The sequence below is a fragment of the Leuciscus leuciscus genome, assembly GCF_965113295.1.
Source record: "Leuciscus leuciscus genome assembly, chromosome: 1".
NCBI lineage: Eukaryota > Metazoa > Chordata > Actinopteri > Cypriniformes > Leuciscidae > Leuciscus > Leuciscus leuciscus.
In genome coordinates, this window is record NC_138725.1 from 21,023,129 (window position 1) to 21,046,555 (window position 23,427).

Sequence of the window (23,427 nt, forward strand, 5' to 3'; positions counted from 1 at the left end):
CTGGCAACACTGTTGCCAGTAGTTTACTGTAAAATTTCGTTTTTTGGGTCACCATTGTGCAGAAGAGTAGAGCCTGTGCTTCAGTCCAGGAGAAGATCTACAAATATTGATGAAATGCTGCATGTTGCTTTATTTAACAAGCAGTGACTGTGTAGTTGCTGGTCCAGTGGAAATCTCTTTATTTACAAAAGTTTTGTTGTGGTTTCAAATGAAATAAGTTCACAGTAATACTTTGCTCACGTTATTAATGCATTATACATTTTAGTTTAATACATTTAAATGACAGTTGGTCAATTTAAGGTTTCTGCAAGTGAAATTAGTTAACTCGAGTTTTAGTGCATTTCACAGTAACATACTGTAGATTACAGTAAAGAACTGCACAATTAACAGTAAATTACTGGCAACAGTGTTGCCAGTATTTTACTGTAAAAAAACCCGGTAAGGTCTAACAGTGTAGTATATTGTGTTGTCCACAAGATGGCCCTATATCACTGTTGTTTTAGGACCTATTCAAGTGCCTTTAGCGCTGATGAGCGTCTTGGTGTACCGTAGTGTTGATACGCGAGTAGTGGGTCATCTTTTCTTCAGTTCATGTTATCAACTCTATAGATGCAGTGCTGTGGAATAAACGGAGATACGCATGTCCCCCGTTTCATCCTCACACAGACATTATGGACCGGTGTAATCTGCAAAACAAAGTTAACGTTAACCAGATAGCCGCATAAATACCACCTTATTTCACCGATGGTAAGTGCCCTTCAACACATGTTTAAAGATTAAAACTACACTGTAAAAATAAAAGGTGCCTGGAGGAACCTTTTGGGGTTCTTCACTTTGCCACACCGGCGGAACCGTCTGTAGATCCTCTAGGCACCCTTTAAAAAGGGGCGGTTCTCTGAGGAACCACACAGGTTTCCTGAGGAACTCTTATATAAGGCACTGTGTGGAACCATTGTGGGTGCCTCCAGGAACCAAATTTCAATTTTATTTTATTTGTATTAAATTCATTTCATGTTGTTACTATGGTTACCACCATTAACTTCTATTATAATAAACAAACTGAACCAAATACAAAATAAGAATTGTTTATTACATATTTAGATCCATTTTAATACACTTCCATGCACTTGGAAAAAAAAGCTAGTAATAGATTAATATCAATGAATACACAAAAAAAATATTATAGTATAATACATAAGTAACATGAATAATCAACCATGTGTATACAATAGGCTACACAAGAAAAGACATCTAAACAAAATGCATGGAAAAAACATGTTCCATGTAATAAATCAATGTAAAAAATGCAAATTTTGACTAATTAAAAATGTCCATCTTCACTTAATTTTAAAACATGTGTTTCAGTCCGCTTGTTAAGTCTGACGTCACTGTTTCCAAGTCCAAAAGCTCTATCAGATGCCAAAAACAAACAACAAACAGTGCTAATATACACGCATTGTGCTGTAATATTCCTGAAAATTATGATCCTAACCTTTATCTCTATTCCGAAATCTCAGATGGTTAGTTATCCATAAAATGTTGAATCATAAAATGTTGAAGTCTGGGATGCCGTGAGACTGGAGACTGAAATGTACACTATGGCTTTTGAAAAGCTTAAATGTGTGACTTGAATCAACAGTTCCCATAAATGGTTGTTGAGTATTCTCAATATCTAGAAACAAGATAGAGGAAGTAGAAGTAGAGGCTTCGACCCGGAAACAGTATTCCTTATGTCACAACAAGCAGAAAACATTTTCCATTTTTCCAGAGTTAAGGTGCAGTAAAATGATCTGTTGTTCTGTGAATGTTCACTGGTGAATTCAGTCATTTCAATAAGAATCCACACGATCAGCAATTTTGTCTTTTTGCCTGTGTAATTTCACGAAATTCACAAATGTGATGCACCTTTACTCGCTGCAACATAAAATGCAATCAATTATAAAATCTTCACAAGGGACACGTGAGGTACTTAACGAGTTAGAAAAGTGAAAAGGTGCATCAGCTTCATTTTCCTGTTTGTTTTTCCTCTTTTCTGGTGGATGGTCCAGGCACTTCAGTGATTTTCAGGTCTACAGGAGGATTTTTATTCTTGATCAAACTTGTATTTCAGCTTACCGAGATCCCTGCAAAGTACAAAATTTACTGTTAGTAAGGTTATTAAAGTGATAGTTGTGAAATTTAAATAATTTCCTCAGCCTTGTGACGTTCCAAACCTGTTTGACTTTCTGTCTGTGGACCCCAAAAGCAGATCTCAGGCATAATGCAACCCGTCACCATTCAATATCACTGCATGAAACACAAGCATAAAAAAATTGTGTAATTCATTCACACCATTCTTATGTACACTTGTCTAGTTCAATTCAATGCAACAATTTATGTAAAAATGGTTAAGCTCCAAAAATGTCCCAGAAAAGATCCTATAATAATCAATGAGTTCACAACTCATGTGTTATGGGTTGTGTTGTAAGTCTTATGAAGCCATATAATGGCTTTTTCCTTTTGTTTGTCGAAAAAGACTAAACTTGAAGTTATAATTCAGTATAACTGATTAAAAAAGTACACAGTCAAACAATACAATTTCACGCAGAGAAAGTTCACAGTAATAAAGTACGTGCATATGGTGTAGGTAACTTACTGTAATTCAATGTTGCCTCTGAAATGTTCAGATTATTTTAGAAATGTACTGGTTGTTCTGGGGAAACAAAAGAACGAAGCTCTTTGCTGAACAAATGCTGGAACTTTTGGGATCCTTTAAGCACTTTGTATTTAGTTCAGAGGTTCTGGAGTCACCTTTTCATTACCATGAGACCTCGAAGTGCTTTGGGTGAAAATAGAGGAACTTGAATGCGATAAAAGGGTTATTGGAAGATCTTTTAACATTTAAGTGGTTCCTGGAAGATCTCTTATGTTAAAGCCAGCATCTGGAGGAACCCAATGGTTCAGTGAGGCCAGAATGAGAATATTATTATCCTATTATTATTATTATAGGCTACTTAAGTTTGATTCAGTATAGCCTACATACCCAGGTGAAAAAAGACGTACTATTAAAAATGTACTTGAGTGTGTTTTTAGTAGGCCTACAATACAAATATACACTGTTAGACCTTACCGGTTTTTTTTACAGTAAAATACTGGCAACACTGTTGCCAGTAATTTACTGTTAATTGTGCAGTTCTTTACTGTAATCTACAGTATGTTACTGTAAAATGCACTAAAACTCGAGTTAACTAATTTCACTTGCAGAAACCTTAAATTGACCAACTGTCATTTACATGTATTAAACTAAAATGTATAATGCATTAATAACGTGAGCAAAGTATTACTGTGAACTTATTTCATTTGAAACCACAACAAAACTTTTGTAAATAAAGAGATTTCCACTGGACCAGCAACTACACAGTCACCGCCTGTTAAATAAAGCAACATGCAGCATATCATCAATATTTGTAGATCTTCTCCTGGACTGAAGCACAGGCTCTACTCTTCAGCACAATGGTGACCCAAAAAATGAAATTTTACAGTAAACTACTGGCAACAGTGTTGCCAGTATAAACCTGTTTCATAACTTACAGTTTATTACTGTTAAAATACATGTTGTGGGTGTGTCTTTTTATCTCACACTGTTAACCCTTTCAACCCCACAGGGAAATCCACACAACAAAGAGTAAAAAGTAACACTGACGCAGTGTTGCAGTGAGATAATTAAGGGAACATGTAAGTGATTGTGAGCATTAGTGATGAACACCTGCTATTAATAAGCAGAATCACTGAAGAAAAGAGAAACACAAGAACAGAAAATAGAGAAACACAATAACTACGACTGACTTCCAGCCATTACACATTATTACACTTATTATTAACCAGTATGACTTTGTTTCTGTCATACAGAAATTGTTATTGAAAATGTTTGTTTGAAGTTACCATTATAGAGATCAGTGCTTGCTTTAGTTGGGATGCTGATGCTAAAACATTTGTTTTTCTTTTGCTGCTTGAGCTGTGTTTTTGCAAGTCACACACTTGTGCACACACAGTTTATGAATGATTGCGGTTGTAATGCTTATGATGACAAAATCATCATAATGCCTGTTCATTCACTAAGGAATTAATTCTTATTCATTCAGAGTTTTATCCTCGATCAAAAGTGTTACATTACCACTACTGTGAAACTACAGCAATAAATTACTATGACTAATTTTTTTAACACATCATGCATAAACCAAAATAAAAACAGAGCTACACTATATTTTAGAAACACAGAGATAGCACAATTTAGCACATTAATCTCAACAATGGTGGCAATATTTCTTTCTATTTCATGCAGCAGTGCATGCTGGGAGTTTTATATTATCCTGGAACCCAGCATGCATTGCGACATGAAACTTTTCACCATTGTTGAGATTCATATGCTGATTGTTGATATCTGTGTGTGTCTGAACCAAGTAGGAGTAAAATAAAATTGAATGCACTATATAATTGTTATTTTTCAGGAGACATGATTATAGAAATATTGATTTCATTTTGTAGATACACAGATATATTCTAAATATGAAATACCCATAAATTCAATTAATATATACAGGAAAAATCTGAAAATCAGGTAGTCCAAAATGATTGTGACATCATCACAAAAGGACAAAAACACCTGATCATCTTCCTCTTGACTTTTTCTTGCCATATCAAATGTGTTTTATAAACTCACTGTTACAGCAGTCAGAGAGAGATGAAAGGTAAGAAGTCAAGGGACAAGAGACCAACTAAAGCAAATACTGATCTCCATCATGGTGACAACAAATTTTATTATTAACTAAATCTCTGTTAATTCTCAACAATAACTTTTGTACATGTATGAAAGAAATAATCATAAACTGGTTTGTAAACTGGTTTCACAATCAGTGTTACTGGAAGTCAGTTGTAGTTCTTGTGTTTCTCTTTTTTCTGTTCTTGTTTCTCTGTCCTTCAGTGATTCTGCTTATCAGTGTTCATCAGTTTCTCAATTCACTCTCTTCTTTTCATTCAAGTGGACTATATTAGTGAACTAATGTAGGGAATAGTGAATGAGGGTATAGGGTGTGATTGGGAAAACAGCCTCTGAGTGTCGATTTGGAGCACTGTTCATTTACAGTATATTCCTGTAGGCTAGTTTTGTTTTCTAGGGTATATTACTGTTTTAATGGAAAATGGTATGATACTGTCTGAATTACGGCTTTTTTTACAGCAAGGGTTAACAGTGTACTTTAATGCATTTTTAATACATTTAACAGTAGCCTACGTCTTTTTCACCTGGGTAGCTTACATTTATTTAGTATATATAGGCCTATTTTGTTGATTAATTTAAACCTTAAACAACAACACTAAATTATAATAATATTAATAAGAAGAATTCATTAATTATTATTGAATAAATAATAGTAATAAAATAAAAAAATTTACCTACTTCTTCATAAATTATTATTTGAAGAAGAAGAACTAGGAGGAGAAAAGTTTTATTCTGTCACGAAACTGCTGCTATTCCTCTGCTGTCGTCGCTTCAGTGATCCTCGCGCTGCTCGCGCGCAACAAAGCTCAGCTGATCGACGTCATCGGGTAATGGCTCCTCTCATCAAAGCTTCCGCCGTTTGATCGGCTCTCCGTTACAAGGTTTGCAAACTCGCCAAATAAATATAAATACAGAGTCTACTCACTATATATTCAAACACACATATATATAAACTAAATTGATTATACATTACTACTTTTTTACAGTGTTTACCACTCGTTTATTGCACAGTATCTGGTATGAAGGTTTTAACCGCGATGCTAACTACGTTGATCTAACGTAAGTTAATGAACAAATGGAAATGATTGACTTATTGTCTTAGATTGATTTAGTCATTCAATTCAACATATTCTGTAAAACTGTGTCTTCAAATTGCTGAGATAGCCTAACTAATGTAGCTGATTCCTGCTGTCATCATTGGCGTTTGTTATGAATAACAAAAGCAGGTTAATATAGTTTGGTCTGTTTTTGTTTAGCCTAACTTTACTTACTACAGGTGCCCTCAGTCTCTCAAATACCATTTTAAAGCCATTTACTGGTCAATAAATATTATGTTGTGAATAATCAGCTTTGTTCTTTTGTTTCCCCAGAACAACCAGTACATTTCTAAAATAATCTGAACATTTCAGAGGCAACATTGAATTACAGTAAGTTACCTATACACCACATGCAAGTACTTTATTACTATGAACTTTCTCTGTGTGAAATTGTATTGTTTGACTGTGTACTTTTTTAATAAGTTATTCTCTGAAAATCTTCCCTCATGCTCTCAAATCTCATTCATGTTACTCAGAAAAATAATATCACAGGTTTGGAGCTAATAATGGTATGCATTTTTTATAGGCTATACCTTAATCATATGCATTTGAATATAAGACATTTGAACCCTGAATTATAACTTAAAGTTTAGTCTTTTTCGACAAAAAAAAAGGAAAAAGCTATTATATGACTTCAGAAGACTTACAACACAACCCATAACACATGAGTTGTGAACTCATTGACTATTTTTAGGATCTTTTCTGGGACATTTTTGGAGCTTAACTATTTTTTACATAAATTGTTGCATTGAATTGAACTAGACAAGTGTACATAAGAATAGTTTGAATGAATTACAAAAAAAATGTATGCTTGTGTTTCATGCAGTGATATTGAATGGTGACGGGTTGCATTATGCCTGAGATCTGCTTTCGGGTTCCACAGACAGAAAGTCAAACAGGTTTGGAACGTCACAAGGCTGAGGAAATTATTTAATAACTTTAATAACCTTACTAACAGTAAATTTTGTACTTTGCAGGGATCTCGGTAAGCTGAAATACAAGTCTGATCAAGAATAAAAATCCTCCTGTAGACCTGAAAATCACTGAAGTGCCTGGACCATCCACCAGAAAAGAGGAAAAGCAAACAGAAAATGAAGCTGATGCACCTTTTCACTTTTCTAACTCGTTAAGTACCTCACGTGTCCCTTGTGAAGATTTTATAATTGATTGCATTTTATGTTGCAGCGAGTAAAGGTGCATCACATTTGTGAATTTCGTGAAATTACACAGGCAAAAAGACAAAATTGCTGATCGTGTGGATTCTTATTGAAATGACTGAATTCACCAGTGAACATTCACAGAACAACAGATCATTTTACTGCACCTTAACTCTGTTAAAATGGAAAATGTTTTCTGCTTGTTGTGACATAAGGAATACTGTTTCCGGGTCGAAGCCTCTACTTCTACTTCCTCTATCTTGTTTCTAGATATTGAGAATACTCAACAACCATTTATGGGAACTGTTGATTCAAGTCACACATTTAAGCTTTTCAAAAGGCATAGTGTACATTTCAGTCTCCAGTCTCACGGCATCCCAGACTTCAACATTTTATGATTCAACATTTTATGGATAACTAACCATCTGAGATTTCGGAATAGAGATAAAGGTTAGGATCATAATTTTCAGGAATATTACAGCACAATGAGTGTATATTAGCACTGTTTGTTGTTTGTTTTTGGCATCTGATAGAGCTTTTGGACTTGGAAACAGTGACGTCAGACTTAACAAGCGGACTGAAACACATGTTTTAAAATTAAGTGAAGATGGACATTTTTAATTAGTCAAAATTGTAATTTTTTACATTGATTTATTACATGGAACATGTGTTTTCCATGCATTTTGTTGAGATGTCTTTTCTTGTGTAGCCTATTGTATACACATGGTTGATTATTCATGTTACTTATGTATTATATATTTTTTGTGTGTGTGTATTCATTGATATTGATCTATTACTAGCTTTTTTTTTTCAAGTGCATGGAAGTGTATGTATTAAAATGGATCTAAAATATGTAATAAACAATTCTTATTTTGTATTTGGTTCAGTTTGTTTATTATAATAGAAGTTAATGGTGGTAACCATAGTAACAACATGAAATTAATTTAATACAAATAAAATAAAATTGAAATTTGGTTCCTGGAGGCACCCACAGTGGTTCCACACAGTGCCTTATATAAGAGTTCCTCAGGAAACCTGTGTGGTTCCTCAGAGAACCGCCCCTTTTTAAAGGGTGCCTAGAGGATCTACAGACGGTTCCGCCGGTGTGGCAAAGTGAAGAACCCCAAAAGGTTCCTCCAGGCACCTTTTATTTTTACAGTGTAGGACAATTTTTGGTTGAGATACAACTATTGAAAATCTGGAATCTGAGGGTGCAAAAAAAATCTAAACATTGAGAAAATGGCCTTTAAAATTGTCCATTTATGTTGGCGATTGTGCTGCATTCACTCACAAAAATACATGTTTTATATGTTTACAGTAGGACATTTACAAAACATCTTAATGGCACATGATCTTTACTTAATATCCAAATGATTTTTGGCACAAAAGAAAAATTGATAATTTTGACCCATACAATGTATTATGGCTATTGTCACAAATATACCCGTGCGACTTATGACTGGTTTTGTGGTTCAGGGTCATATATCTGTTATTTTATATGTTTTATTTAACAGCTATGCTTCTCTCTTTTTAAACTCAAATGTACCGTTTCATTTACAGACATTATGGACATTGCAACGCATTCTGAAAAGCACACCTCCGACCCTCTGGCAGGGCTCTTTATGATCATAAATTCACCGACCTATAGGGGCTTTAACCTGCAAAAAACATTTGCTTCCTGATCACACAACAGATGGGGGTCATAAACACACAAACATAAACACTCCAGAAACAGATGGACATAAGGTCACAAACGAAACACCTGCTGGTGACCTTTTATAAGGTCATAAAAAGCCATAAAGGAAACCGTGTCGCTTCTTGTCATAGTAACGTTTTTATTTTATTTTATTTTTTATGGATCACACTTAGAGCAGCCCTGGCATGATTGTGAGCATCCTGCAGGAAAGTCAAGTCAAGTCAAGTCAAGTCAAGTCAAGTATATTTGTATAGCGCTTTTCACAATACAGATTGCATCAAAGCAGCTTCACAGCATTAAACCAAAATAACACAACAAGGTTTGTTTCTAGTGTAAATTTATTGATTGATAAAATTAAATTAAATATCCCCAAAATATCCCCAACTGAGCAAGCCAAAGGCAACAGTGGCAAGGAACCGAAAACTCCATCAGGTGACCTAATGGAGAAAAAAAAACCTTGGGAGAACCCAGGCTCAGTCGGGGGCCAGTTCTCCTCTGGCATTTATGAGCTAGAGGCCGGATTGTAGTTTGAACTGTAGGATTATATGAATGCCTGGCTGAAGAGATGCGACTTTAATCTAGTTTTAAACTGGGAGAGCGAGTCTGAGCAACGAACAGTATCAGGAAGGCTATTCCAGAGTTTTGGAGCTAAATGTGAAAATGCTCTCCCTCCTTTGGTGGTTCTGGATATCCTAGGTATGACCAAAAGCCTCGAATTTAGTGATCTTAAAGAGCGCGATGGATTATAGGGCGATAGAAGATCCGTTAAATAGACTGGAGCTAAGCCGTTTAGGGCTTTATAAGTCAGTAGCAATACCTTGTAATTAATACGGAACTTTATAGGTAACCAATGCAGTGATGATAAAATCGGTGTTATATGATCATATTTTCTTGATCTCGTAAGTACTCTAGCGGCGGCATTTTGGACTAACTGTAGCTTGTTTATTGAGGATGCAGGACAACCAGCTAATAAAGCATTACAGTAATCCAGTCTCGAGGTCATGAATGCATGAACTAACTTTTCTGCATCAGAAACTGATAGCATATTACGTAGCTTAGCAATGTTTCTAAGGTGGAAAAAGGCTGTTCTTGTAACATATGAAATATGATTTTCAAAAGACAGGTTGCAATCGAGTATAACACCCAGGTCTTTTACTGTAGAGGATAAAGTAACAGGACATCCTATGATGTTAAAGTTGTATTGTGAGAGGTTTTGTGGGCAGTTTTTTGAACCGATAAGTATTACCTCTGTCTTGTCTGGATTTAATAAAAGAAAATTACGCGTCATCCAATCTTTTATATCTTTAACACACTCTGTCAATTTGGATAATTTAGCGTTTTCATCCGGCCGTGATGAAATATATATTTGAGTGTCATCAGCATAACAATGGAAACTAATTCCATGTTTCCTTTGAAAGCTCTCAAACTCTCAGGATGATCACCTCCCACAGAATTTGGTTGTGTTATCAAATCAAGCGTTGTCTCCAACTCACGGCCATATAACAACATTGCTGGAAATAGACCTGTTCTCTCATGGCAAGCAGTTCAAAGAGCGAAAACAGATTTGTGGAGGATACTCATCCCACGAAGTGTGCTTGTCTTCCACATATACACGTATGGCAGCTTTAAGTGCGCGGTTTACCCTCTCAGTGGCGTTCGTTTGCGGGTGGTATGCCGTTGTCAGCCGGTGTTCAGTACAGGGCAGAAACCACATGCTCAAAAAGATTGCTCACAAACGGGGTCCCACGATCTGATATGAGGTGGGTTGGCGCACCATGTCGAGAAAATATCTCATTCAGAAACTTACTCTCTGCCACTTGAGCTGTCACTTACCGCACTGCACTCACTTCTACCCATTTCGAAAAGTAGTCAATGAAGACGATTAGATATTTATTGCCACTCTGAGTACGAGGAAGCAGACCTACAAAATCCACTCCTGTGTATTCCCAGGGTTCATTGGTTTGAACGGAACCATCAGGCCTGCTGGTTTTCTTTGGCTCGGCTTCGTCAACTGGCACACAGGACATGATTAAGCGTATCTTTTCACATCTGTCGCCATTTTGGGCCAAAAGAACCTTTGTTTCAGCCTGGCCAGCATTTTTGTCAAAAATGCAGTGTTGAGCTACTGCTCGCTCGTTACTGCTGCGTTTTCTATTATTAATACTAATGTAAGATGCAACACATATCACATGAGTAAGAGTGCTGTTGATCTGAATATCAGTACGGTGGCTGTGATTGGACCGTGATGATCATGAAATGGGGAAATTTTACCTATTACAGGTTTTGATACCATATTAAAGCTGGTTTCAAAAACAGGTTTAATTTTGAAAATTCATCTTGCAATTGGACGATTCAGAGGCGAGCAAGATCTACTTCAAGTAGCGAGCAGCTACTTCAGACATCGTTGTTCTCTTGTGCTCCGCTCCGCATCTCACAATAACGTTGGTTAAAAAACAAAACAAAACAAAAAAAAACATGCTTGTCGTTGCACAGTAAAATCCCTGTACCATGAAGCCAGTTTAGGTGGCTAGCCAGCTATGTTTCAGTTTAGTTTCCGCCAACCCTGGGTTTTAGGTACTATGAAAGTAGCTTGGCTTTAATCGGTGTTCGTTGCCATGGTATCTTACGCTGCACGGCTAACCTGCTCCGGGGCAGGTTATGTTCTGGATTCAAGATCTCAGACTGATCTCTTAGCTGAGAGCAAAGAAACATATAGGTGACGTAACTTATTCCCAGTGTCTGTTGCAATGACTTCACCTTTTCTTCCAAATCCTGTGGACATCTCAGCGCAAATTGTTTGACGAGCACTTCGTAGAGAAAGAGTTTTTAGCCGGACAAAATCCCCTTGCCTTTCCTGATTGTTACTTGTATGAAAGATACAGATTTTCCGCAGAAGGAATGTCTTATCTTTGCGAACTTCTTGAGCCGCACATAAAGAATTTAACACGTCGAATTCATGCACTTACTGTACCGCAAATATTGCGTTGCGTTTTTTTTGTTGCAAGTGTTACATTCCTGCACGGTGGGTGACGCACAGAAGCTCGGGGAAAACACGGTTTGTCGAACCATTCGTAAGGTGGTCCTCGCTCTGCAGGAGTACATGCATAGTTTCATTAATAGTGTTCCCCGGACATTTATCGACCATGTCCATAAAAGAGGGCTTTTATAAAATTGCCGGTAAGATATATTGATAGGGTGACATCACATGAACACATTTTATTTTATTTTTTTCAAAAAGCAAATTGCACAAATGTACTATACAATATAATACATGTTAAGAATTATTTTAAATCTTTATTATTATTCTGTTAATCTTATGATAGGATTCCCTAGCTTTCTTAGTAGTACAAATACGTTCTATATTTATGTAAAATTATGTATATATGTATGTGTAGCCTATGTGTAATATAGCCTATAGCCTATTTTTATAATATATAAAAAATTTGCATGTATCATTTTTTATATATTATAAAAATAGGCTATAGGCTATATTACACATATAGGCTACACATACATACATACATAATTTTACATAAATATAGAACGTTTTTGTTTAACTTACACATTAACAATCAGCAATCTTTCTCCAACAGTCTTCTCTTGCTTTGGCAGCAGAGACCGTATTGTTTTGAGCTTGAAATACATATTTAAATTCATCGTAATTCTGAATGATTATCTCTTGCTCCTCCACGGGAAAATATATCGCTCTCGCTCTACCCGCGATTGGTTGTTCAGTGTCGACGTCACTCTTTTATGTGCACGCGCGCGTGGAGTAATCATAGATTAAGGATCAAAGCCTGAGTTGACAGAGAAAGTTGATGAGCTTCATCATGGTACCAATAAAGCCTGATTGCATCGGTTTGGTTCTCTTACGAGAGGTACTCTCGTACTGCGTAATATCTTACGCTAGGGGAAATCTCTTTTCCGCGAGATACTGAAGCCAAAAAATTATCCTTAATTTTGAAATAATGTAAAACGCGTTGCGGCAGCATGCAGACATAGGCGAGACAGCTCGCGCGCCTATTGGCTGCCCTGCGGCAACTGCAGCAGCCTATCGATAAGGCCCTATCGTGACGTCATCACCAATGGGGGCGCTTCGCGCCCCATACGTCACGTCCCGCCGAAACGGGCGTGGCCTGGGGCTATAAATATAGCATCGAAAGGCTAGCTTACCGATTTTTCATCTCTTCAGCGGAGCTCACGCATCGCTGGATCCAGAGAGAAGAAGCCGCGCCGTGGAAACAGCATTTCAGCGGGACGAGTTCGGTACCTGGAGTCGCTGGCCGCGCCGCCTTCAACCACCGTTCCTGCTACGCTATCCGGCGTTATATCCTTTCATTGCTTTGTGTGTGTTCGCCGCCGCGACTCACACTCCCTTTCTAAAAGAGCAGAGCGTCTTTTTCAAGATGTCTCGTCCATCCTGTGGCTCGTGCCGAGCCCCACTCAGCGACGGGGACCGCCATGTCATCTGCGTTTCCTGCCTGGGTGAAGGACATGCGGCTCTAGCGCTCGCTGACGGCGGATGCCCTCACTGCGAGCTTATGCCTACGGCGACTCTGAGGACTCGCATGGCAACTTTCCACGAGCCTGCACCCCCCGCTTCGACGCCGCGCCGTAAAAAGCGCCGTGCTCAGCGGATCCCTGAGCCTCCCACCGAGAAAAGCTCGCCGGTGCGCCTGCCAGCTTCGCCGTCTGCTTCTCTCGAGTCTCTCACTCCCGGACAGTGGCCGCCGCTGGCCGCCGCTTCCGCCGGAGATGACAAGGAAGAAGCGGCAGTTTTCGAGGAGGACAACTGCTCTATCCTGGCTTCGGACAGCGAGGATTGGGCGAGCTCTGTGGACCTCGCCCCTTCTTCTGCCCGCGAGTCGTCAGGAAAACGGGCCAGCATTGAAGCTGAGCTGATGCGTCTGCTCACACAGGCCACAGAGAGCCTCGGCCTCGAGTGGTCCGCGCCCGCCGAGCCTACACGCAACCGTCTGGACGGCTGTTTTCTGCAAGGGGACCGCGTTTCCACGCCCTCAAGACCCGCCCCGTTTCTTCCTGAGCTTCATGAAGAACTGGCAAAGTCTTGGAGCGCCCCTTTTTCAGCCAGGCTACGTTCCTCTGCTTCGGCGGCATTCTCCGTGGTGGACGGTGCCAAAGACAGAGGATACCTCGCTCTCCCTCTAGTGGAGGAGGCGGTAGCAGCCCATCTTTGCCCGCCCTCTGCTGGACGGCGGACTAAGACGGCGCTACCTTCAAAAGCCTGCCGCGCTACTTCCACCCTGCACAGTCGCGCTTACACCGCCGCTGGGCAGGCTGCATCAGCGCTACACACTATGGCCACTCTCCAGATCTTCCAAGCTAACCTTCTCCGAAAGCTGGACGAGGAAGGCACGGAAGCAATCAACGTGGCGGATTTAAGGAGCGCTACGGACCTCGCACTCCGCGCTACGAAATCCGCTGCACAGGCCATAGGGCGGAACATGGCCTCTCTCACCGTTGCTGAGAGACACCTCTGGCTGACGCTTTCAGAAATGCCGGACTCGGAGCGCTCTGTGTTCCTCGACGCCCCCGTTTCTGCTACTGGCCTCTTTGGATCGTCCGTCAAAGATTTCGCGGACAGATTCGCTGAGGTACAAAAGACGTCGCAGGCCATGAAGCACTTTTTGCCAAAGCGCTCTAGCTCCGCATCAGGCCGCTCTAAACAGCCGTCTGCTCGCAGCTCGCAGCCACCGCCCCCCGCCGCCGCTTCACAGCGTCGACAGGCCCGGGACCAGAGACCACGCTCTCGCTCTGCCGGCCGCCGCCCCCCACAGCGTGGGACTCGGCCGAAGGTTGAGATGAAGCCCGAGGCCTCAAAGTCTTCCTAGCCAGCTTAGGAAAACGACGGTGTTCAAGCCCCGCTGCGGCCGGGTTTCCACCAAAACTTCCCGCTCGTCCAGTTCCATTACATGCGACTGTTCCAGTGTACTCTGCAGTAAACAAGTCGGTTGCATTACCCGCTTGCCTGTACACAAACGCCGTTTTCACGGCGACCCAGATAAATCCTGTAAAGAGCGTATTTTCTGGTATTCCGGCCACGGCCGACGGTGTTATGAGTGTAGTAAAAATGCCCACTGCCCAGTGCCCATTCCTACACACAGACACAGCCCGCCCCACAGGGCTCGCGCACATAAAATCGACTCATGTCGATTGCGCACAGAATGTAGTGAACGTGCCCACGTCCCAGTGCCCACAAACACTACACGCTGCATGTCTCTTGGTTTCTGTAAAAACGAAACCAACACACATACAACCGACTCAGGTCGATGGTGTTTTCAGTGCAAATGTGCCCGCTGTCCTGCGCCCACATTCACTCACAGACATGACGAATCCCTCGGTTTCCCCCACGCTCGCCGTCTCTCAGCTACCTGCCGTGAGAGAGCCGAGCGCGGGCGAACCGCCCGCTGTGATCAAAACACTCCCCGCCTCGAGCGCTGCAAATGCGGTGTCTATAATACAGCATACCGAAGCTCCCCGGTCGCCACTATGTCACGACCAGAGCTCCAATCTCATTCAACCCTTAGCTATGCACGCACATGCGTGGGCAAAGCTTCCCGGTGTATCAGAATGGGTGCTGAACATTATAAAAAGAGGCTATTCGCTACAGTTCGCTCGACGTCCCCGCCGTTGTGCGGTGCGAGTCGAAACCACGGTAGAAAAGGAAGTAGCAAGTGTACTTCGTACCGAAATTGCGAAGCTGTTGAGCAAAGGGGCAATAGAGCCTTTATCTCAAGCTCAGAGCGAAGGGGGGCTATACAGCAGATATTTTCTGGTTCCGAAAAAAGACGGGGGTCTCAGACCCATTCTAGATCTAAGACAACTGAACGTAGCGCTTTCAAAATGCAGGTTCAGAATGCTCACAACCAAGAAAATCCTCGCGCAAATTCGCCACGGGGACTGGTTTGTGTCAATAGATCTGAAAGACGCGTATTTCCAAATACAAATAGCGTCACGTCACAGGCGATTTTTGAGATTCGCCTTCGAGGGCCAGGCTTATCAATACACAGTCCTACCGTTTGGCCTGTCCCTAGCACCCCGTACATTCACGAAGTGCATGGACGCAGCCCTCGCTCCCCTGAAACTTCGGGGAATGCGAGTTTTGAACTACTTGGACGATTGGCTGGTTCTAGCTCAGTCACATACGGAGCTCATAGAACACAGAACCATTTTACTCGAACATCTCGAGAATCTGGGTCTCAAAGTCAACTGGGCGAAAAGTTCACTGTCTCCCAGTCAGAGAATATCTTTCCTGGGCACAGAACTGGACTCGCTGTCAATGACAGCTCAAATATCGCTACAGCGCAGATTGACTATTCAGCGCATGACAGAAACCTTCCGCCGCGGCACTATAGTCCCGCTAAAGAAGTTTCAAAGGATGCTCGGTCTCATGGCAGCAGCATCCACAGTTCTCCAGCTGGGTCTGCTTCGCATGCGCCCACTGCAGTTCTGGCTACAAGCGCAAGTACCGCGTCGAGCATGGACTTCAGGTCTCTTTCGTCTCAAGGTCGATCAGGAATGCGTCTCAGCACTGATACCCTGGAGAGCGACCGACTGGTACCAGTCAGGTGTAAGCCTGGGGACTTCCTCGAGTGTGAAGGTGGTGTCCACGGACGCCTCCACCTCGGGATGGGGAGCACTGCTCGAGGGCAGACCGTCTTTTGGCCAGTGGTCAGAACGGGAAAAGCTTCTGCACATAAACTGCCTGGAAATGATGGCAGTCGACAACGCGCTGAGGCGCTTTCGTCCCCAAATAGCAGGACACCACGTCTTGGTCCGCTCGGACAACATGTCAGTGGTAGCCTACATAAATCGCCAGGGAGGCATCACATCCCGAAACCTATACAGGTTAGCGAAACGCCTCCTGGTATGGGCTCAGCACAATTTGCGCTCGCTCAGAGCAGCGCATGTGCCTGGCCACCTGAATGTGGGACCAGACAGACTGTCCAGGAACAATGTTCCAGCAGGAGAATGGTCACTGCATCCGCAGACAGTCCAACTGCTGTGGCAGACATTCGGCAGAGCAAAGATAGACCTGTTTGCGTCTCAAGAAAACGCTCACTGCCCGGAATTTTTCTCAAAGAGCAGGGATGCGCTGGCCCACGTCTGGCCCCGCTGCCCGCTCTATGCCTTTCCCCCCATCACGCTCATACCTCAGGTATTAGAGCGGATCAGGGAAAGCAGATGCTCAGTGTTACTGGTTGCTCCGTTCTGGAAGAACCAGGCTTGGTTCCCAGTTCTTATGCAGCTGACGAGCACTGCCCCATGGCCAATACCAGTGAGGAGGGACCTCCTCTCTCAAGCCAGGGGCTCGATCTGGCATCCTCGCCCGGAGCTTTGGTCCCTACATGCGTGGGCCATCAACGGGTACCCTCTGATATCCCAGAGGGAGTGTTAAACACGATCATGCAGGCTAGAGCTCCCTCTACGAGACGGCTCTATTCCTCAAAATGGTCAGTGTTCTCCAGCTGGTGCACAGCACGCGGCTTTTCACCCCTGGACTGTGGAGTGACGGAGGTTCTCTCCTTCCTACAAGAGCTACTGGATGAAGGCAGAGCCCCATCCACGCTCAAAGTCTATGTGGCGGCTATAGCAGCGTTTTCCAAACCAACGCTTGGTCAGTCACTAGGAAGGAACGATCTGGTCATTCGGTTCCTTAGAGGAGCTAAGAGGTTAAATCCTCCCAGACCTCCCTCAGTCCCCATATGGGACCTTTCTACGGTCTTGGAGGCCATGAAGGGTGCCCCATTTGAGCCTATCCAGTCAGTAGATATCAAACACTTGTCTTTCAAAACGGTGTTTCTTCTGGCTCTCGCTTCAGTGAAGCGCATAGGGGACTTACAAGCGCTCTCAGTGAGCGCGACGTGTATGGAGTTTGGGCCAAATGACTCGAAAGTCATACTCAAACCAAGGCACGGGTACGTCCCAAAATCCCTCAATACACCGTTCAGGGCCCAGGTAATTTCCCTGTCTGCCCTGCCGGTCTCTAACGAGGAGAAGGACGCCAGCTTCCTTTGCCCAGTCAGGGCGCTAAGGGCTTATGTGTCCCGCACGTCTGTTTTCAGACAGACGGAGCAGCTCTTTGTTTCACTCTACGGACGTTCTAAGGGACTCGCCGTTTCGAAACAGAGCCTATCCAGATGGATAGTCGATGCTATAGCGCTGGCTTACACCTCTAAGGGCTTGCAGTGCCCATTGGGTGTCAGAGCGCACTCCACGAGAGGCGTGGCCTCGTCGTGGGCTTGGTCTAGTGGGATTGCCTTGCAAGATATCTGTATGGCGGCAGGCTGGGCCTCCCCGTCTACATTTATAAGGTTTTATAACCTAGAGGTTCCCGCTCTGCAAGCTAAGCTGCTTTCAGTCTAGAAATCGGTACTGTCTGCCCCGAGTACGTCCGGCCCAGAATACCAAAATAGCGCGAGCAACGCTCGTTTAGATCGCGCAGCTCTATGGGCAATGTGTAAGACCCACTATATTCATCAGTCCAGGCCGGGGTCGCCCTGACTGAGTAAATACCATCACTATAACTGTTCTTATAGGATGCTGCATTACAGGAATGATGCTATTCTAGCCACTCTTCCTGGGCTCTCTGTGAGTCACTTATGATCATGTACTACATGAGCCCGGGCACCTGCCCTTGGGACTTTGGTGCTGGATCATAGCATGCACGGCGTTTTACACTGTTTCCCCTAGCGTAAGATATTACGCAGTACGAGAGTACCTCTCGTAAGAGAACGTACTCGGTTACTAACGTAACCTCGGTTCTCTCTAGAGAGGAAACGAGTACTGCGTATCTTGCCGTGCCTGCGCACGCTCCGGTTCGCTCCGGCGATGAAAAACCGGTAAGCTAGCCTTTCGATGCTATATTTATAGCCCCAGGCCACGCCCGTTTCGGCGGGACGTGACGTATGGGGCGCGAAGCGCCCCCATTGGTGATGACGTCACGATAGGGCCTTATCGATAGGCTGCTGCAGTTGCCGCAGGGCAGCCAATAGGCGCGCGAGCTGTCTCGCCTATGTCTGCATGCTGCCGCAACGCGTTTTACATTATTTCAAAATTAAGGATAATTTTTTGGCTTCAGTATCTCGCGGAAAAGAGATTTCCCCTAGCGTAAGATATTACGCAGTACTCGTTTCCTCTCTAGAGAGAACCGAGGTTACGTTAGTAACCGAGTACGTTTTGTCAACTCAAAACTAATCCTGTAACCCCGAGTTTGTTCAGCTACCTTCATGGTACAGGCCCCTGGTGTTAAATTTAACACCGCTCAGTGTTTAAATGGGAACCACCAGCAGGGTGTTAAAAGTAACACTGATGCAGTGTTAGAGTTAATAAGATAATTAAGTTATTAATTGAGTGATGACTGAGCATTGAAGACACATGATGATAACAAGCAGAATCACTGAAGAAAAGAGAAACACTCGAACTACAACTGACTACCGGAGATGAAATCAACTGAAGATAAAAGAAGATCTCAGCAGAGGAGGATTAAACAACTCCACAAACAGCATTACCAGCTTCACTTATTGCCAACTAGTTATTGAGAATTAATAGCGGTGTAGATGTTGATGTTTTATTGGAAATAATAGGTTTTGTAAAGTCACCATTATCTGAATCTGCAATAATGTAATTCGTTTACTCTTGCAATATTAATAAGGTTATTAATGTGATTATATACAAATACATTTTTATGTACTCATGGGACTGAATAATAAGTACATTTTAAAACGTTTGTCTTATTCAACATCCAATAAAAGGTACCAGACTAATACTTGTATTTATCCATTACAGAAGTTATTTTTGTTTTACCAGGTTCAGTTCAAACTGGGTTCAGAGATTATCAGTTCTGTGTGGATTAAGATGTCAGTTCCTCTTTTTTCTTTCTTCTTTAACCACACGCGTTCCTCTAAAAACATGTGTGGTTAAACTAACTGAGTTCTCACACTCAGCCGTCACGTATCCAAACCTCAACAGTGAGTTCATGTTCCTATGTGAAAACATGAACCACCCACGAACACACTCTCAACATGTTTAGCCCAGGCATGCAAGACCATGATTGCGGCCATCAATGATGACAGGAAACGACTGCATCCAGTAGCACACGGTTAGAATGTCATATATGATACTGTTATAAAATGAATTAAAGAGTAAAAAGATGATACATAGACCCAGCTAACAGACTTTTGTTATAAGAATGTTTTCTAAATATTCAGCGTTGATTCTGGGAATGTAAAAAATGTCCAGTTTTCTTGACATTAGTGGAACCTGTTTTAAAAGGTATAATGTTCCTCAGACTTTCTTTCAACTTAATTTTGATTTAGAAATTCATTAATTGTGGCGGACAAGCCCTGAAAAGTGAAGCCAAAACGTCTCGATTGCCCCCCGGTGACTGGTCCTAGTATAGGTCATAAGCCCCGCCTCCCTGTGTAATTCAACGGGACCCCAGCAAACATTGTCCGACGGCAACGTCGTGTCCCTGGCCAAAAATAGTCGCGGTATGACGGCATAAATCGGTAAAAATATGTAACACAGAACATTTCCTAAAAATGCATTCAGATACATGTGTGCATGTCTACAGTTATCTGAGGTTGCATGTATAATTGTTATTTTGACTTTTAGCTACGTGTAGTTCAATATATACCATGTTGTGTTTCGGGTGAGAGAGGACGTCACCATGGCGACGTCTTTTACACGTGCATTTATAGTCCATCATGACCCTCTATGAAATCAATTGTGATAAAGCTGTGCTTAATCCTTGTGTGGTTAATACTGCAATAATTAATTAAATTTTTTATTAAATTAAAGTTTTAATAAGTTGTGTGAATACGTCCACTGACGTCCTTTACACGTCTATAGTATCGGGTGAGAGGACGTCACCTGGCGACGTCTTTTACACGTGCATTTATAGTCCATCATGACCCTCCATCATGGAATCCTTGTGAAATATGCAAAAGCTGTGCTTAATCCTTGCATGGTTAATACTGCAAAAATTCATTTAATTGCCCAAGTAGTTTTTAAGAGGTTGTGAAGACGTCCACTGACGTCCTTTACACGTCAAGGCTGTGAATACACGTCCACTGACGTCCTTTACACATCTAGTCAAGCAAGACAGAAAAAAAACCCCCAGGAATTATCTTTATGAAATACACGAATTGTATACAAAGTAAATATATTTACTTTATCTTGTTTAAATAAATTATAATCACACAGTTCCCAGTGTGGTTAAGTTAATGCAAAGCCTCTGCATTTTAGTCATTATTTCAACCTTAGCCTACCTTACCTTTTCGGTAATGTTGTGTTTTTTATTTTTTATTTTTTTATGGAATGTATGCATGTAAAACAGAAATATATCTGGTCACCATTTATGTCTGAGTTGGATGTAATTGCCAAAACTGTGCTGCCAAGATGTAACAAAAGATCTCCCGACATTACCAAATCCCGCGATAGGTTAGATTATCTCACGAGATGTTAACGCGTTTTCCCCATAGACTCACTCCGGAACACTGAAGTTTGAACAACCACGAAGAGAGGAGGAATTGAGGCCCATATTATTAAAAATCTACTGTTGGGTACGTACATTTTGTATTATTAGATTCACGTGCTAGAGTTTTACTTGTTTGACATGAATGAACCGAAAGAAATGATGCCCACATTGTCAACTGAAATTGGCTAACTGAGTTTGGCTAAAATTAGCTAGTAGGCTAAAAGTTGCTTTGAACTTATACAACGGTATACCATAGTATAAAGTATGTTTAATGATACAGATAAGTTATTACTGTAAATTATTAATGTAGCCTTTTGAGAGTTTCTTTCAGAAAGTAAATTATCTGAAGTAGAATGAAATGTTTAGCTGGATTTGAACATGTATGTTTTCAGTAACTGCTTTAAAAAAAATTTAATTTTAGAATTGCTAAACATGTCTATTCAGGGGACATCACAGCCCACCTGTCTTTATCAGAAATGTCCTGTTCACTTTCTCACTGTTACACACCTAGTTAAGGGTCTTTCTCAAGGGCACCACAGTGGTATTGAAGAGGCAGGGGACAAATGCTGTTTTGAATTTAGCTGAAGACCATACAAATATTTTGAAAATAAGTGCATGTCATTTACCTCAAATTTTTAATTTTCATTTATTTTAAAAAGAAATATATTCTCTTCCCTTAGATGCTGTGAAGAGGTGGAGCCCACATGCTACAGACACTGAAATTGATGCAGCAATGGCAGAACACCTGAAACACACTCCAGGAAGAGCTGGGGGTGGTGGATACAAAAAATGAGCCAAACAATGTGTTTAAGGGATAGTTCACCCAAAAATGAAAATTGTCATCATTTACTCAACCTCATGTTTCAAACCTGTATACCTTTCTATGCTAAACACAAAGATGTTTAGAAGAATGTTTGTAACCAAGCAGATGTCGCTTCCCATTAATAATCATTTTTTCTCCAATAATGGTAGTCAGTGGATGCTCTATTTGCTTGGTTACAAACATTCTTCAAAATATCTTCTTTTGTGTTCAGCAGAAGAAAGAAACTCATACAGGTTTGGAATTTGGTGAGTAAATTACATAATTTTCATTTTTGGGTGAACTATCTTTATATAATAATTCAGTATTTTGCAATTGGTATTTTAGTTTGGTTAACAAATCGAGAGCTTAGAATTATAAGGTTCTATCTCCGTTTATTGTAGTTTATAAAGCATCAAAGTTTTTAAACTCGGTTTATGTTTTGTGAGATGGAACCTTTTATTTTATTAATAACTACTAACAATTTTTTTTTTTTTTTACAAAAATAACACCACACAGGCATTAATAAACACCTAATGGATCAGATTGTCAAAAACTCAATTTCAACCAAAAGTGGAGATAGAACCTTAAAATTCTAAGCTCACGAAATGTTAAACATTGAAAAAAATAAAGAGAAATTTTGGCTGTTCAATATCAATAAAATGTTGTGCTTAATCAGAACATGCTTCTTTTTTGCTTATGTCCACAAATAATGTGTTATTGTTTTTGATGTACACGTGATTAAAACGTTTTATTGACGTTCAGGTCTGACTGGACCAATTTTGGACCTTTTTAGAACCTTTGTCAAGATGTGTAGGCTAAACCTCAAGACTTGATTGTCTTTCACGATGTTACACAATAGGTGTGTGATTATTTTATATGCAGGCTTATATATACACTTAAATTATGCAGCAACACATTTAAACACATATGACGACGCATTTAGACGTCCAGGGACGCGCAGAAGAGACGTGGAATTCACGGCCAGAAAAGACGTGGAATTCACGGCCAGAAAAGACGTGGAATTCACGGCCAGAAAAGACGTGGAATTCACGGCCAGAAATGACGTCGGTTCAACTTCCATTTTGGAACTATTTTTCAACCATGACGGGACGTCTCGGACGGACGTCTTTTCAACGGTCATTAAACGTCCAAATGTTTGCTGGGACGTGAGACCAACTAAACAATTAAATACACTTCAAATATCTTTTTTCCAAAGGTGGTTTCTTTCATTTGCTGTCGTATTTATCACACTGATGTAAGTTCAAGTGTCTGTTTAAAAAATAAGTTGGTTTTTAGTTAGTTACGTGATGCGGTGGTGTAACTTCATGATTGACAGCAGTGATTGACAGGTTCTCTGAGCGAAGTAGTCACTGAAGCACCAACGGACATTTTTTTCTGGATATTCAGAGGACTGAGG

At 41.2% G+C, this 23,427-nt stretch overlaps 2 long non-coding RNA genes across 2 annotated transcripts; one reads left to right on the top strand and one right to left on the bottom strand.

The window, feature by feature from the left end:
* Positions 1–1,309: 1,309 nt before the first annotated feature.
* Positions 1,310–2,694, bottom strand: LOC309497091. The gene is made up of 3 exons (XR_014205373.1): positions 2,636–2,694; positions 2,214–2,286; positions 1,310–2,123 (listed from the first exon to the last, which is right to left on the bottom strand). It is a non-coding gene; the product is annotated as an uncharacterized lncRNA (long non-coding RNA).
* A 17,490-nt stretch (positions 2,695–20,184) lies between these two features.
* LOC309496944 lies at positions 20,185–22,688 on the top strand. Its single transcript, XR_014205284.1, has 2 exons — positions 20,185–21,293; positions 21,889–22,688. It is a non-coding gene; the product is annotated as an uncharacterized lncRNA (long non-coding RNA).
* Positions 22,689–23,427: the final 739 nt, after the last annotated feature.